Here is a 14,297-nt window from a genome sequence, read left to right as displayed (position 1 = left end):
AGCGGTCTATGCATCGGGCGCGCTTGGGGCGACTACCAGTGCCAACCCCTTATCCCGCGACGCGTCCGACAAAGAGAACGTTCCAAGGCGGCAGAGGAGGTTACCAGCCGAAGGATGCAGTAGCAATAACAGGTATAGTTCCGCGGCGGCCGAGAAGACTCACCGCATAGGAATCGGGATGCGAGGCGAGGGATGCGGCGGGAAGGCCCCGACGGCTAAACGGAAGAGGCTGCAGGGCCGCCTCGGAATGGTCCAAGCATCGGATGCGATTGGGACGACTACCAGTGCCAACCCCTTATCCCGCGATGCGTCCGATACACAGATAGTTCCAAGGCGGCCGAGGAGCCTCACCGCATATCAATCGGGGTGCGAGGCGAGGGATGGGGCGGGAAGGCCCCAACGGCTAGACGGAAGAGGCTTCAGGGCCACCTCGGAATGGTCCAAGCATCGGACGCGCTTGGGGCGACTGCCAGTGCCAACCCCTTATCCCGCGATGCGTCCGATACACAGATGGTTCCAAGGCGGCCGAGGAGCCTCACCGCATAGCAATCGGGGGTGCGAGGCGAGGGATGGGGCGGGAAGGCCCCAACGGCTAGACGGAAGAGGCTTCAGGGCCGCCTAGGAATGGTCCAAGCATCGGACACGCTTGGGGCGACTACCAGTGACAGCCCCCTATCCCGCGATGCGTCCGATACGAAGATGGTTCCAAGGCGGCCGAGGAGCCTCACCGCATAGCAATCGGGGTGCGAGGTGGGGGATGCGGCGAGATGGCCCCAACGGCTAGACGGAAGAGGCCACAGGGCCGCGTCGGAATAGTCCAAGCATCGGACGCGCTTGGGGCGACTACCAGTGACAACCCCTTATCCCGCGATGCGTCCGATACGAAGATAGTTCCAAGGCGGCCGAGGAGCCTCACCGCATAGCAATCGGGGTGCGAGGTGGGGGATGCGGCGAGATGGCCCCAACGGCTAGACGGAAGAGGCTGCAGGGCCGCCTCGGAATAGTCCAAGCATCGGACGCGCTTGGGGCCACTACCAGTGACAACCCCTTATCCCGCGATGCGTCCGATACGAAGATAGTTCCAAGGCGGCCGAAGAGCCTCACCGCATAGCAATCGGGGTGCGAGGTGGGGGATGCGGCGAGATGGCCCCAACGGCTAGACGGAAGAGGCCACAGGGCCGCCTCGGAATAGTCCAAGCATCGGACGCGCTTGGGGCGACTACCAGTGACAACCCCTTATCCCGCGATGCGTCCGATACGAAGATAGTTCCCAGGCGGCCGAGGAGCCTCACCGCATAGCAATCGGGGTGCGAGGCGAGGGATGCGGCGAGATGGCCCCAAAGGCTAGACCGAAGAGGCTGCAGGGCTGCCTCGGAATAGTCCAAGCATCGGACGCGCTTGGGGCGACTACCACTGCCAACCCCTTATCCCGCGATGCGTCCGATACACAGATAGTTCCGAGGCGGCCGAGGAGGTGGGGGATGCAGCGAGATGGCCCCAACGGCTAGACGGAAGAGGCTGCAGGGCCGCCTCGGAATAGTCCAAGCATCGGACGCGCTTGGGGCGACTACCAGTGACAACCCCTTATCCCGCGATGCGTCCGATACACAGATAGTTCCGAGGCGGCCAAGGAGCCTCACCGCATAGCAATCGTGGTGCGAGGTGGGGGATGCGGCGAGATGGCCCCAACGGCTAGACGGAAGAGGCTGCAGGGCCGCCTCGGAATGGTCCAAGCATCGGATGCGCTTGGGGCGACTACCACTGCCAACCCCTTATCCCGCGATGCGTCCGATACACAGATAGTTCCAAGGCGGCCGAGGAGCCTCACAGCATAGCAATCAGGGTGCGAGGCGAGGGATGCGGCGAGAAAGCCCCAACGGCTAGAGGGAAGAGGCTTCAGGTCCGCCTCGGAATGGTCCAAGCATCGGACGCGCTTGGGGCGACTACCAGTGACAACCCCTTATCCCGCGACGCGTCCGATACACAGATAGTTCCAAGGCGGCCGAGGAGCCTCACCGCATAGCAATCGGGGTGCGAGGCGAGGGATGCGGCGAGAAGGACCCAACGGCTACACGGAAGAGGCTTCGGGGCCGCCTCGGAATGGTCCAAGCATCGGACGCGCTTGGGGCGACTACCAGTGACAACCCCTTATCCCGCGACGCGTCCGATACACAGATAGTTCCAAGGCGGCCGAGGAGCCTCACCGCATAGCAATCGGGGTGCGAGGCGAGGGATGCGGCGAGAAGGACCCAACGGCTAGACGGAAGAGGCTTCGGGGCCGCCTCGGAATGGTCCAAGCATCGGACGCGCTTGGGGCGACTACCAGTGACAACCCCTTATCCCGCGACGCGTCCGATACACAGATAGTTCCAAGGCGGCCGAGGAGCCTCACCGCATAGCAATCGGGGTGCGAGGCGAGGGATGCGGCGAGAAGGACCCAACGGCTAGACGGAAGAGGCTTCGGGTCCGCCTCGGAATGGTCCAAGCATCGGACGCGCTTGGGGCGACTACCAGTGACAACCCCTTATCCCGCGACGCGTCCGATACACAGATAGTTCCAAGGCGGCCGAGGAGCCTCACCGCATAGCAATCGGGGTGCGAGGCGAGGGATGCGGCGAGAAGGACCCAACGGCTAGACGGAAGAGGCTTCGGGTCCGCCTCGGAATGGTCCAAGCATCGGACGCGCTTGGGGCGACTACCAGTGACAACCCCTTATCCCGCGACGCGTCCGATACACAGATAGTTCCAAGGCGGCCGAGGAGCCTCACCGCATAGCAATCGGGGTGCGAGGCGAGGGATGCGGCGAGAAGGACCCAACGGCTAGACGGAAGAGGCTTCGGGTCCGCCTCGGAATGGTCCAAGCATCGGACGCGCTTGGGGCGACTACCAGTGACAACCCCTTATCCCGCGACGCATCCGATACACAGATAGTTCCGAGGCGGCCGAGGAGCCTCACCGCATAGCAATCGGGGTGCGAGGCGAAGGATGCGGCGAGAAGGACCCAACGGCTAGACGGAAGAGGCTTCGGGTCCGCCTCGGAATGGTCCAAGCATCGGACGCGCTTGGGGCGACTACCAGTGACAACCCCTTATCCCGCGACGCGTCCGATACACAGATAGTTCCAAGGCGGCCGAGGAGCCTCACCGCATAGCAATCGGGGTGCGAGGCGAGGGATGCGGCGAGAAGGACCCAACGGCTAGACGGAAGAGGCTTCAGGGCCGCCTCGGAATGGTCCAAGCATCGAACGCGCTTGGGGCGACTACCAGTGACAACCCCTTATCCCGCGACGCGTCCGATACACAGATAGTTCCGAGGCGGCCGAGGAGCCTCACCGCATAGCAATCGGGGTGCGAGGCGAGGGATGCGGCGAGAAGGACCCAACGGCTAGACGGAAGAGGCTTCAGGGCCGCCTCGGAATGGTCCAAGCATCGGACGCGCTTGGGGCGACTACCAGTGACAACCCCTTATCCTGCGACGCGTCCGATACACAGATAGTTCCGAGGCGGCCGAGGAGCCTCACCGCATAGCAATCGGGGTGCGAGGCGAGGGATGCGGCGAGAAGGACCCAACGGCTAGACGGAAGAGGCTTCAGGGCCGCCTCGGAATGGTCCAAGCATCGGACGCGCTTGGGGCGACTACCAGTGACAACCCCTTATCCCGCGACGCGTCCGATACACAGATAGTTCCGAGGCGGCCGAGGAGCCTCACCGCATAGCAATCGGGGTGCGAGGCGAGGGATGCGGCGAGAAGGACCCAACGGCTAGACGGAAGAGGCTTCAGGGCCGCCTCGGAATGGTCCAAGCATCGGACGCGCTTGGGGCGACTACCGTTGCCAACCCCTTATCCCGCGATGCGTCTGATACACAGATAGTTCCGAGGCGGCCGAGGAGCCTCACCGCATAGCAATCGGGTTGCGAGGCAGATTATTGGGAAGGGAACCCCCTGGGATGCGGCTCAAGCAGTGCCCAAAGGGACTGGAATGCGGAATCACATCGAGAGACCCAAATGCTATACGAGGGCTCAAATCGAATTATCGATTTGGCCACGACATGGACGCATCGGAACGACTACCTTTGCCGAACCACTCGCAATTGCATCCATACCGAAACCAATAGACATTTCCGTTAGAGCCCTCGCATAGCATTCGGGAATCTCGCATGCCCCTCTAAATCGACCAATGCTGGCGCTCAATGAAAATCCGAGCGCTACCACCGTTCGAGCGCCAGCATTGGTCGAGTTAGAGGGGCACGGGGGAGAATGCTCCAGTCAACACCTCCCCTATATAAGTTATTTGTCCGATTCTCGCACAACCGTAGTCTGCCTCGTCGAATCAAACAACGGTCCCAGATTCCGACTTCCGTTCCGTAGAGACCCAAAAGCTAGATGGAGGCTCGCAAGAAAGAGAGTCGGCGCATAGCAATCGGGTTTCTCGAACGTTTAGGGACCGAGCTCACTTGCGGATAGGGCAAAATCCGCCAAGCAACCCAAAAGCTAGACGGGGGCTCGAATCGAATCGCCTAGGCGGCCACAACAACGACGTGTTGGATCGACTACCAGTGCCAAACCATTCAGCAAGACTAGTCTGTGTCGAGGCCGGATAGAGATTCTCAGAGAGCGCCCGCATAGCATTTAGGAGACCTGCCGCGTCCCTCACACTCGACAAATGGTGGTGCACGTTTATAAATCCGAGCGATCCCAACCCTTTCAAGCACCAACATCGGTCGAGATAGAGGGGCACGGAGGGGGCTGCGTGAGACAACACAGTCCCCTATATAAGTTATTTGTCCGATTCTCACACATCCGAAGAATGGTCATCAAATCGGACAACAGCCCAAACTTCCGACTTCCGTCCCAGAAAGCCCAAGAGCTATCTAAAACGTTCATGGCCGGAACTCGATCGCGGCTATACCAGTCCGCCAAGCAACCCAAAAGCTAGACTGGAGCTCTAGTCGAATCACCTCTGTGGCCATTGCAAGGACGTGTTGGAGCGACTACCATTGCCGAACCATTCCGCAGGTCGAGTCCATACCAAGGCCGCATAGAGATTCACGATGAGCTCCTGCATAGCAATCAGGAGACTTGCCGTGTCCATCACAATCGATAAATCCTGGTGCAAGATTTTTGCATCCGAGCGCTCCAACCAGTCGAGCACCAGCATCAATCGACATAAACGGGCACGGGGGGAGGATGCTCGAGAACACTACCTCCCCTATATAAGTTATTTGTCCGATTCTCAAGCAGCCGAAGTCTGGTCATCGAATCGGGTCAAAGACCACAACTTCCGACTTTACCCACAATGCAAGTCATCGAATCGAACATCGGCCCCCGAGTCGGACTCCATGCGTATGTCAGGTCATCGGACCCAAATTCCGCCTTCCTGCGCATGGCGGGCCATCAATATCAACTCGGTCATCGGACCCAAACTCCGCCTTTTTGCGTATGGCACGCCTTCAAATCGGTCATCGGACCCAAATTCCGCCTTCCTGTGCATGGCGGGCCATCAACATCAACTCGGTCATCGGACCCAAATTCCGCCTTTCTGCGCATGGCACGCCATCAACTCGGTCATCGGACCCAAATTCCGCCTTCCTGCGCATGGCAGGTCATCGGACACAAATTCAGACCTCGCCAATATGCCTACGTATCGAATCGGTCATCGGACCCAACTTCCGACTTCATCCATACTGTAGGGTCTTTGAGGTTGGCGCGGTGCGCTCAACCCAGGGAGTCGACCCATCGAAGCATACACCTCCCCTATATAAGCTATTTGTCCGATTCCCACACCTGTGTAGTTTGCACCTCTGACCAGGACATCGACCCCAACTTCCGAACTCGACTGCAACGACGGCACCAGCGCCTTGGTGCGCACCTTGCGACGCACAGTCCCAACATTCGCCTTCCTGCACATGGCAGGTCATCGGACCCAAATTCCGACCTCGCGAGTATGCCTACATATCGAATCGGTCATCGGACCCAACTTCCGACTTCATCCATACCGTAGGGTCTTTGAAGTTGGCGCGGTGCGCTCAACCCGGGGAGTCGACCCAACGAAGCATACACCTCCCCTATATAAGCTATTTGTCCGATTCCCACACCTGTGTAGTTTGCACCTCCGATCAAGACATCGACCCCAACTTCCGAACTCGCCTCCAACGACCGAACCAGCGCCTTGGTGCGCACCTTGCAACGCACAGTGCCAACATTCGCCTTCCTGCACGTGGCAGGTCATCGGACCCAAATTCCGACCTCGCGAGTATGCCTACATATCGAATCGGTCATCGGACCCAACTTCCGACTTCATCCATACCGTAGGGTCTTTGAGGTTGGCGCGGTGCGCTCAACCCGGGGAGTCGACCCAACGAAGCATACACCTCCCCTATATAAGCTATTTGTCCGATTCCCACACCTGTGTAGCTTGCACCTCCGATCAGGACATCGACCCCAACTTCCGAACTCGACTAAAAAGACCGCACCAGCGCCTTGGTGTGCACCTTGCAACGCACAGTGTCAACATTCGCCTTCCTGCACATGGCAGGTCATCGGACCCAAATTCCGACCTCATGAGCATACCTACTAATCGAATCGGTCATCGGACCCAACTTCCGACTTCATCCATACCGTAGGGTCTTTGAGGTTGGCGCGGTGCGCTCAACCTGGGGAGTCGACCCATCGAAGCATACACCTCCCCTATATAAGCTATTTGTCCGATTCCGACACCTGTGTAGTTTGCACCTCCGCTCAGGACATCGACCCCAACTTCCGAACTCGCCTGCAACGACCGAACCAGCGCCTTGGTGCGCACCAAAAGTGCGCACTTTTGGAGGGCACTTTTGTGCGCTCCAAAGGTGCGCACTTTTGGAGGGCACTTTTCTGCGCTCCAAAGGTGCGCACTTTTGGAGGGCACTTTTTGGAGGGCACTTTTCTGCGCTCCAAAGGTGCGCACTTTTGGAGGGCACTTTTTGGAGGGCACTTTTCTGCGCTCCAAAGGTGCGCACTTTTGGAGGGCACTTTTTGGAGGGCACTTTTCTGCGCTCCAAAGGTGCGCACTTTTGGAGGGCACTTTTTGGAGGGCACTTTTCTGCGCTCCAAAGGTGCGCACTTTTGGAGGGCACTTTTTGGAGGGCACTTTTCTGCGCTCCAAAGGTGCGCACTTTTGGAGGGCACTTTTTGGAGGGCACTTTTCTGCGCTCCAAAGGTGCGCACTTTTGGAGGGCACTTTTTGGAGGGCACTTTTCTGCGCTCCAAAGGTGCGCACTTTTGGAGGGCACTTTTTGGAGGGCACTTTTCTGCGCTCCAAAGGTGCGCACTTTTGGAGGGCACTTTTTGGAGGGCACTTTTCTGCGCTCCAAAGGTGCGCACTTTTGGAGGGCACTTTTTGGAGGGCACTTTTCTGCGCTCCAAAGGTGCGCACTTTTGGAGGGCACTTTTGTGCACTCCAAAGGTGCGCACTTTTGGAGGGCACTTTTCCTGTGCTCCAAAGGTGCACACCTAGGTGAGCACCTTCGACCACACCTTGTAGCACACCAAACTCTGACTTTCGACTTCATCCGCAATGCAGGGTCTTTGAGGTTGGCGCAATGCGCACAACCAGGGGAGTCGACCCATCAAACCCAACACCTCCCCTATATAAGCTATTTGTCTGATTCTCATACATGCGTAGCCTGCAGGAGCAATTAGGACATCGACCCCAACTTTCGGCTTCTAAACGAAAACAAGGTCTTTGAGGTTGGTGTAATGCGAACAACTAGGGGAGTCAACCCATCAAACCCAACACCTCCCCTATATAAGCTATTTGTCTGATTCTCATACATGTGTAGTCTACAGGAGCAATTAGGACATCGACCCCAACTTTTGACTTCTTAACGAAAACAAGGTCTTTGAGGTTGACGTAATGCGCACAACCAGGGGAGTCGACCCATCAAACCCAACACCTCCCCTATATAAGCTATTTGTCCGATTCTCATACATGTGTAGCCTGCAGGAGCCATTAGGACATTGACCCCAACTTTTGACTTCTTAACGAAAACAAGGTCTTTGAGGTTGGCGTAATGCGCACAACCAAGGGAGTTGACCCATCAAACCCAACACCTCCCCTATATAAGCTATTTGTCTGATTCTCATACATGTGTAGCCTGCAACAACGATTAGGACATCCACCCCAACTTCTGAATTCGTCTGCGTTGACCGCACCAAAGGTGCACGCCTTGGTGCTCACCAAAATCCGACTTCCGACTTCTTCTGCTATGCGGGGTCTTTGAGGTTGGCGCAGTGCGCACAACCAGGGGAGTCAACCCACCGAATGCAACACCTCCCCTATATAAGCTATTTGTCTGATTCTCATACATGCGTAGACTGCAGCAATGATTAGGACATCCACCCCAACTTTTGACTTCTTAAACAAGACAGGGTCTTTGAAGTTGGTGCAGTGCACACAACCAGGGGAGTCGACCCATCAAACGCAACACCTCCCCTATATAAAGCTATTTGTCCGATTCTCATACGTGTAGTCTGCAGCAGCGATTAGGACATCGACCCCAACTTCCGAATTCGTTTGCATTGACCGCACCAAAGGTGCACGCCTTGGTGTGCACCCTGGAGTGCACTTTGGTGCTCACCTCGGTGCACACTTTGGTGTGCACCTCGGTGTGCACCAAAGGTGCGCACCTTGGAGCGCACCAAAGGTGTACACTTTGGAGCGCACCACATAGGGTCTTTGAGAGGTTGGCGCAGTGCGCACACCAAGGTGGGTGTTGAGGTGCGTGCCGAGGTGGGTGGGTGCTAGGGTGCGCTCCATGGTGGGTGCCAGGGTGGGTGCGTGCTAGGGTGGATTCCAAAGAGGGTCATAGGGTGGGTGCCAAGGTGGGTTGGTGATATAGTGGGTTCAAAGGTGGGTACTAGGGTGGGTTCCAAGGTGGGTCACAAGTTGGGTGCCAGGATGCGTGGGTGTTAGGTTGGGTGCCAAGGTGGGCTCCTGCGTGGGTGGGTGCTAGGGTGGGTTTCAAGGTGGACGCGAGGGCGGGTGCCAAGGTGGGTAACAAGTTGGGTGTTAGGATGGGTGAGTGCTAGAGTGGGTGCCAAGGTGGGTGGGTGCTAAGGTGGATGCCAAGGTGGTTCACAGGGTGGGTGGGTTCTAGGGTGAGTTCCAAGGTGGGTCACAGGTTCAGTGCTAGGGTGGGTGTCAAGGCGGGTGTCGAGGTGCCTGGGTGCTAGGGTGTGGATGCCAATGTGGGTCATAGGGTGGGTACTAGGGTGGGCTGCAATGTGGGTGCCAAGGTGGGTAACATGCTCGGTGGGTTCTAAATTGGGTGCCAGGGTGGGTGTGCACCCACCTTGCCCGAGGTGGGTGCCAAGGTGCCAGTGTGGGTGGGTGCTAAGGTGGATGCCAAGGTGGGTGAGAAGGTGGGTGATAGGTTGAGTGGTAGGATGGGTGGGTGCCAAGATGGGTCACAGGGTGGGTGCAAGGGTGGGTAGGTGCTAGGGTTGGTGTCAGGGTGGGTGGGTGCTAGGTTGGGTTCCAAGGTGGGTGCGAGGGTGAGTGTCAAGGTGGGTCACAGGTTAGGTGCTAGGATGGGTGAGTGCTAGGGTGCAAAGGTGCCAGGGTGGGTGCTAGGATGGGTCGATGCTAGGGTGAGTGGCAAGGTGGGTCCACAAGTGTCAAGGTGGGTGCCGAGGTGGGTGCCAAGTCGGCGACTGCTATGGTGGATGCCAAGGTGGGTCACGGGGTGGGTGCCAAGTTGCTAGGTTGGGTTCCAAGGTGGGTGCCAACGTGGGTGCTAGGGTGCGTGGGTTAAAGGGTGTGTCACAACGTGGGTGCCAGGATGGGTGCGCACCCACACTGGCCAAGACGGGTGCGGGTGCAAGGTTGGGTTCCAAGCCCGGTCACAGGCTGGGTGCTAGGATGGGTGGGTGCCAAGGTGGGCACCAGGGTGGGTGCACCCACCCTGGCCAAGGTGGGTCACGGGGTGGGTCCTAGGGTGGGTAACGGGGTGGGTACTAAGGTGCGTGCCAAGGTGGGTCATAGGGTGGGTGCCAAGGTGGGCACCAGGGTGGGTGTGCACCAACCCTAGCCAGGGTAGGTCACGGGGTGGTTGTCGGGGTGGGCGTCAAGGAGCCAAGGTGGGTGGCAAGTAGCCAAGTTGCGTGCCAAGGTGGGTGTCGGGGTGGGTGCCAAGGATCCAAGGTGGGTGCCAAGGAACCAAGGTGGGTGTCTGGGTGGGTGCCGAGGTGGGAGCCAGGGTGGGTCCCAAGGTGAGTGCAAAGGTGGGTGCCAGGGTCAAGGTGAGTGCCAATGTGGGTTCCAAGGTGCCAGGGTCAGGGTGAGTGCCAATGTGGGTTCAAAGGTGCTAAGTTGGGTGCGAGGTTGGGTGCGAGGGTGGGTGGGTGCCAAGGTGTGCTAGGTGGAAGCCCGGGTGGGTCGGCATCCCATGGGTGTCGAGTTGGGTGCCTGATGGGTGCTTCTTGTCAAGTTTTAGTCGTCGGGACTCATTTCGAGCCTTAGAGGTCGTTTCTTGTCCGGTTGCCCTGTCTTCGACCTGGGAACCCAATTTTGGTCCTCGGGTCCCATTTTTTTTTGTCTCGCATCCCACTTTTGGCCTGTGGCCTTTTCGGGGTCGATTCTCGTTTTGGGCATCAGAGCATGTTTCTTCTCCTAAAACCCAATATTTGTTTATTAAGTCTCGGAACACATTTTTGTTCTCGTGGACCCATCATGGGTCTTGGAACGCATTTGTGGTCCTTGGGTCCCATTTTGCATCCCGAAACTTGTGTTTTGGTGCTTGATCCCTATTTTGGGTGCCCACCTTGCACCAAGTGCGCACCCGGGGCAAACCGAGCGCCTTGGTGCACCGGGGCAAGATCGAGCGTGCACCCGAGGCGCCCCGAACATGCACCAAGGTGCACTCGGCCCACATGTGAGCGCAGGTCGTTGCGCCCGAGGTGGTGTGTGGGCACCGCGTTGCAGACGGGACACTGCACGCACACGACGCCCCCTCCAGGTGCACGCACGTAGGCCGGGCCGGGTGCACACCCGACGCCCTAGCAAGGTGCGCGCACCCGGGCAGGGCTCACACTTGGCGAACGGGGCGCACTTCGCGAGGGAGGGTGTGCACCTCGACGGGGGTGGGTGGCCGGGGTGGATTCGCACGTGGGTCGCGGTTTGCTAAGTACACACTGCGACAAGCTCATAACGGGTGCGATCATACCAGCATTAGTGCACCGGATCCCATCAGAACTCCGCAGTTAAGCGCGCTTGGGCCGGAGTAGTACTGGGATGGGTGACCTCCCGGGAAGTCCCGGTGTTGCACCTTTTTTTAGTTTTTCGCCGGGCGTCGCAATGCTATTTGAATAAACCTTTTGCCCGTTTGCGTTCTCGTCGGGGCCGGGCCGGGCCGGGGTGCGCTGCCCGCACTACCGCGCGCGCGGGGGCGACACCGAGCGCGCACCCGAGGCCCCCCGAGCACACAGGCCACGGTGCAACCCGGGCGTTGTGCGCGCACCCCGGTGCGCCCGAGGTGCTGCGCGCGCACCCAGGTGAAATCGGTGTGCACCTCGGCCAGTGCGCGCTCGGTCGAGTCGCGCACGTTGGCCAAGGTGCACGGTGATGTTTCTTACTCTAAGGTTCCGCACCAGACGCCCGGGACAGGTGAGCGAAGCTGGGCGGGGCCGGGTGCGCGGCCGGGGCAGGTGCACGCAGCTGGAGAGAGCTTTGGAGCACACTTCGGAGCGCACCAATGATGCGCTCCATTCAAAAGTTTCCTGAAAAGGCAAAAAAAGTTGAGATTATAGAATTTCCCACTTGAGAGATTGTAAAAAAAAAAAATTTAAAATGAAGGAAACGCGGGTGCCAAGGTGTGCGCAGCCCAGCCAAGGTGTGCGCACCAAGGCGCCCACCCTGGCGAAGGTGCACGCAAGGTGCGCACCCGAGGCAAACCGGACAATTAACCCAACTTTCGACTTCGCGCGCACCTTGGAGCGCACTTCGGAGCGCTCCTTGGTGCGCACCAATCTTGGGCACCTCGGAGTGCACCATGGCGCCCACCAAGGTGCGCACCCGGGGCAAACCGAGCTCCGACTTCGTGCGCACCTTGGAGCGCACGAAAGGTGCGCACCATGGCGCCCACCAAGGTGCGCAGCCCAGCCAAGGCGTGCGCATCAAGGTGCGCACCCTGGCGAAGGTGCGCACCCGGGGCAAACCGAGCTCCGACTTCGTGCGCACCTTGGAGCGCACAAAAGGTGCGCAACCCAGCCAAGGTGTGCGCACCCCGGTCAAACCGAGCTCCGAATCGTGCGCACCAGAGGTGCACGCCATCGTGCGCACCTTGGAGCACACTTCGGAGCCCTCCTTGGTGCGCGCCGATGTTGCGCACCTCGGAGCGCACCCGGGGAAAACAATGCAATTAACCCGACTTTCGACTTCGTGGGCACCTCGGAGCGCTCTCGGGTTCGCACCTCGGAGCACACCGAGGTGCGCACCTTTGATGCGCTGCCTTCACCAATTTCCAGAAAAGGCAAGAAAACATTGAGAAGGTGTGCGCACCGAGGTGCCCACCCTGGCGAAGGTGCACGCGAGGTGCGCACCCGGGGCAAACCGGGCTCCGACTTCGTGCACGCCGCACCTTGGAGCACACTTCGGAGCGCTCCTTGGTGCGCACCAGGGCGCGCAACCCAGCCGAGGTGCCCACCCCGGCGAAGGTGCACGCGAGGTGCGCACCCGGGGCAAACCGGGCTCCGACTTCGTGCACGCCATGGTGCCCACCGCGGCGAAGGTGCACGCGAGGTGCGCACCCGGGGCAAACCGGGCTCCGACTTCGTGCACGCCGCACCTTGGAGCACACTTCGGAGCGCTCCTTGGTGCGCACCATGGTGCCCACCAGGGCGCGCAACCCCGCCGAAGGTGCACGCGAGGTGCGCACCCGGGGCAAACCGGGCTCCGACTTCGTGCACGCCGCACCTTGGAGCACACTTCGGAGCGCTCCTTGGTGCGCACCATGGTGCCCACCAGGGCGCGCAACCCCGCCGAAGGTGCACGCGAGGTGCGCACCCGGGGCAAACCGGGCTCCGACTTCGTGCACGCCGCACCTTGGAGCACACTTCGGAGCGCTCCTTGGTGCGCACCAGGGCGCGCAACCCAGCCGAGGTGCCCACCCCGGCGAAGGTGCGTACCCGGGGCAAACCGGGCTCCGACTTCGTGCACGCCGCACCTTGGAGCACACTTCGGAGCGCTCCTTGGTGCGCACCATGGTGCCCACCAGGCCGCGCAACCCAGCCAAGGTGTGCGCACCAAGGTGCACGCGAGGTGCGCACCCGGGGCAAACCGGGGTCCGACTTCGTGCACGCCGCACCTTGGAGCACACATCGGGGCGCTCCCGGGTTCGCACCGGCGTTGCGCACCGTGGTGGGCACCTCGGAGCACACCAAGGTGGGCAGCGAGGTGCGCACCTTTGATGCGATGCCTTCACTAATTTCCATAAAAGGCAAAAAAAAAACGAGATTTTAAAATTTCCGTTTTGAAAGATAGTGAGAAAAAGGGAATGCTGGTGCCATCTTGAGCCCGCCCTGGTGCGCAGCCCAGCCAAGGTGTGCGCACCAAGGTGCCCACCCTGGCGAAGGTGCGCGCCCGGGCAATTAACCCAACTTCCAACTTCGCGCGCGCCAGGGTGGGAGCGCACCCAACAACCGGGCCTGGGAAGAGCCAATGCGAGAAACCCCACCAAACGCTCTGACAAAAAAAGAGGGGGCGCTCCAGTAACCCCGCTTCGGAGCGCACCCTGGGCAAACCCAGCCAAGGTGCCCACCCCGGCCAAGGTGCAGGCGAGGTGCGCACCCGGGGCAAACCGGGCTCCGACAACGTGCACGCCGCACCTTGGAGCACACTTCGTAGCGCTCCCGGGTGCGCACCTCAGAGCACACCAAGGTGGGCAGCGAGGTGCGCACCTTTGATGCGCTGCCTTCACTAATTTCCAGAAAAGGCAAAAAAAAAAGGAGATTTTAAAATTTCCGTTTTGAAAGATAGTGAAAAAAACGGAACGCGCGTGCCATCTTGAGCCCGCCCTGGTGCGCAGCCCAGGTAAGGTGCCCACCCTGGCAAAGGTGCGCACCCGGGCAATTAACCCTACTTCCGACTTCGTGCGCGCCAGGGTGGCAACCGGGCCTCGGAAGAGCCAATGCGAGAAACCCCACCAAACGCTCCGACAAAAAAAGAGGCGGCGCTCCAATAACCCCGCTTCGGAGCGCAGCCGGGGCAAACCCAGCCAAGGTGCCCACCCCGACGAAGGTGCACGCGAGGTGCGCACCCGGGG

General features: G+C 59.8%; 1 non-coding gene across 1 annotated transcript; it reads left to right on the top strand.

Moving 5' to 3' along the window:
• The first annotated feature begins 11,187 nt into the window (after window positions 1-11,187).
• LOC131862787 (5S ribosomal RNA) lies at window positions 11,188-11,306 on the top strand. The gene has a single exon (XR_009361724.1). It is a non-coding gene; the product is annotated as a 5S ribosomal RNA (ribosomal RNA).
• Window positions 11,307-14,297: the final 2,991 nt, after the last annotated feature.

The sequence above is a fragment of the Cryptomeria japonica genome, unplaced genomic scaffold (assembly GCF_030272615.1).
Source record: "Cryptomeria japonica unplaced genomic scaffold, Sugi_1.0 HiC_scaffold_51, whole genome shotgun sequence".
NCBI classification, from domain to species: Eukaryota; Viridiplantae; Streptophyta; class Pinopsida; order Cupressales; family Cupressaceae; genus Cryptomeria; species Cryptomeria japonica.
The sequence above is the reverse complement of the archived record's forward strand: the minus strand, read 5'-3'. Positions and strand labels throughout refer to the sequence as shown.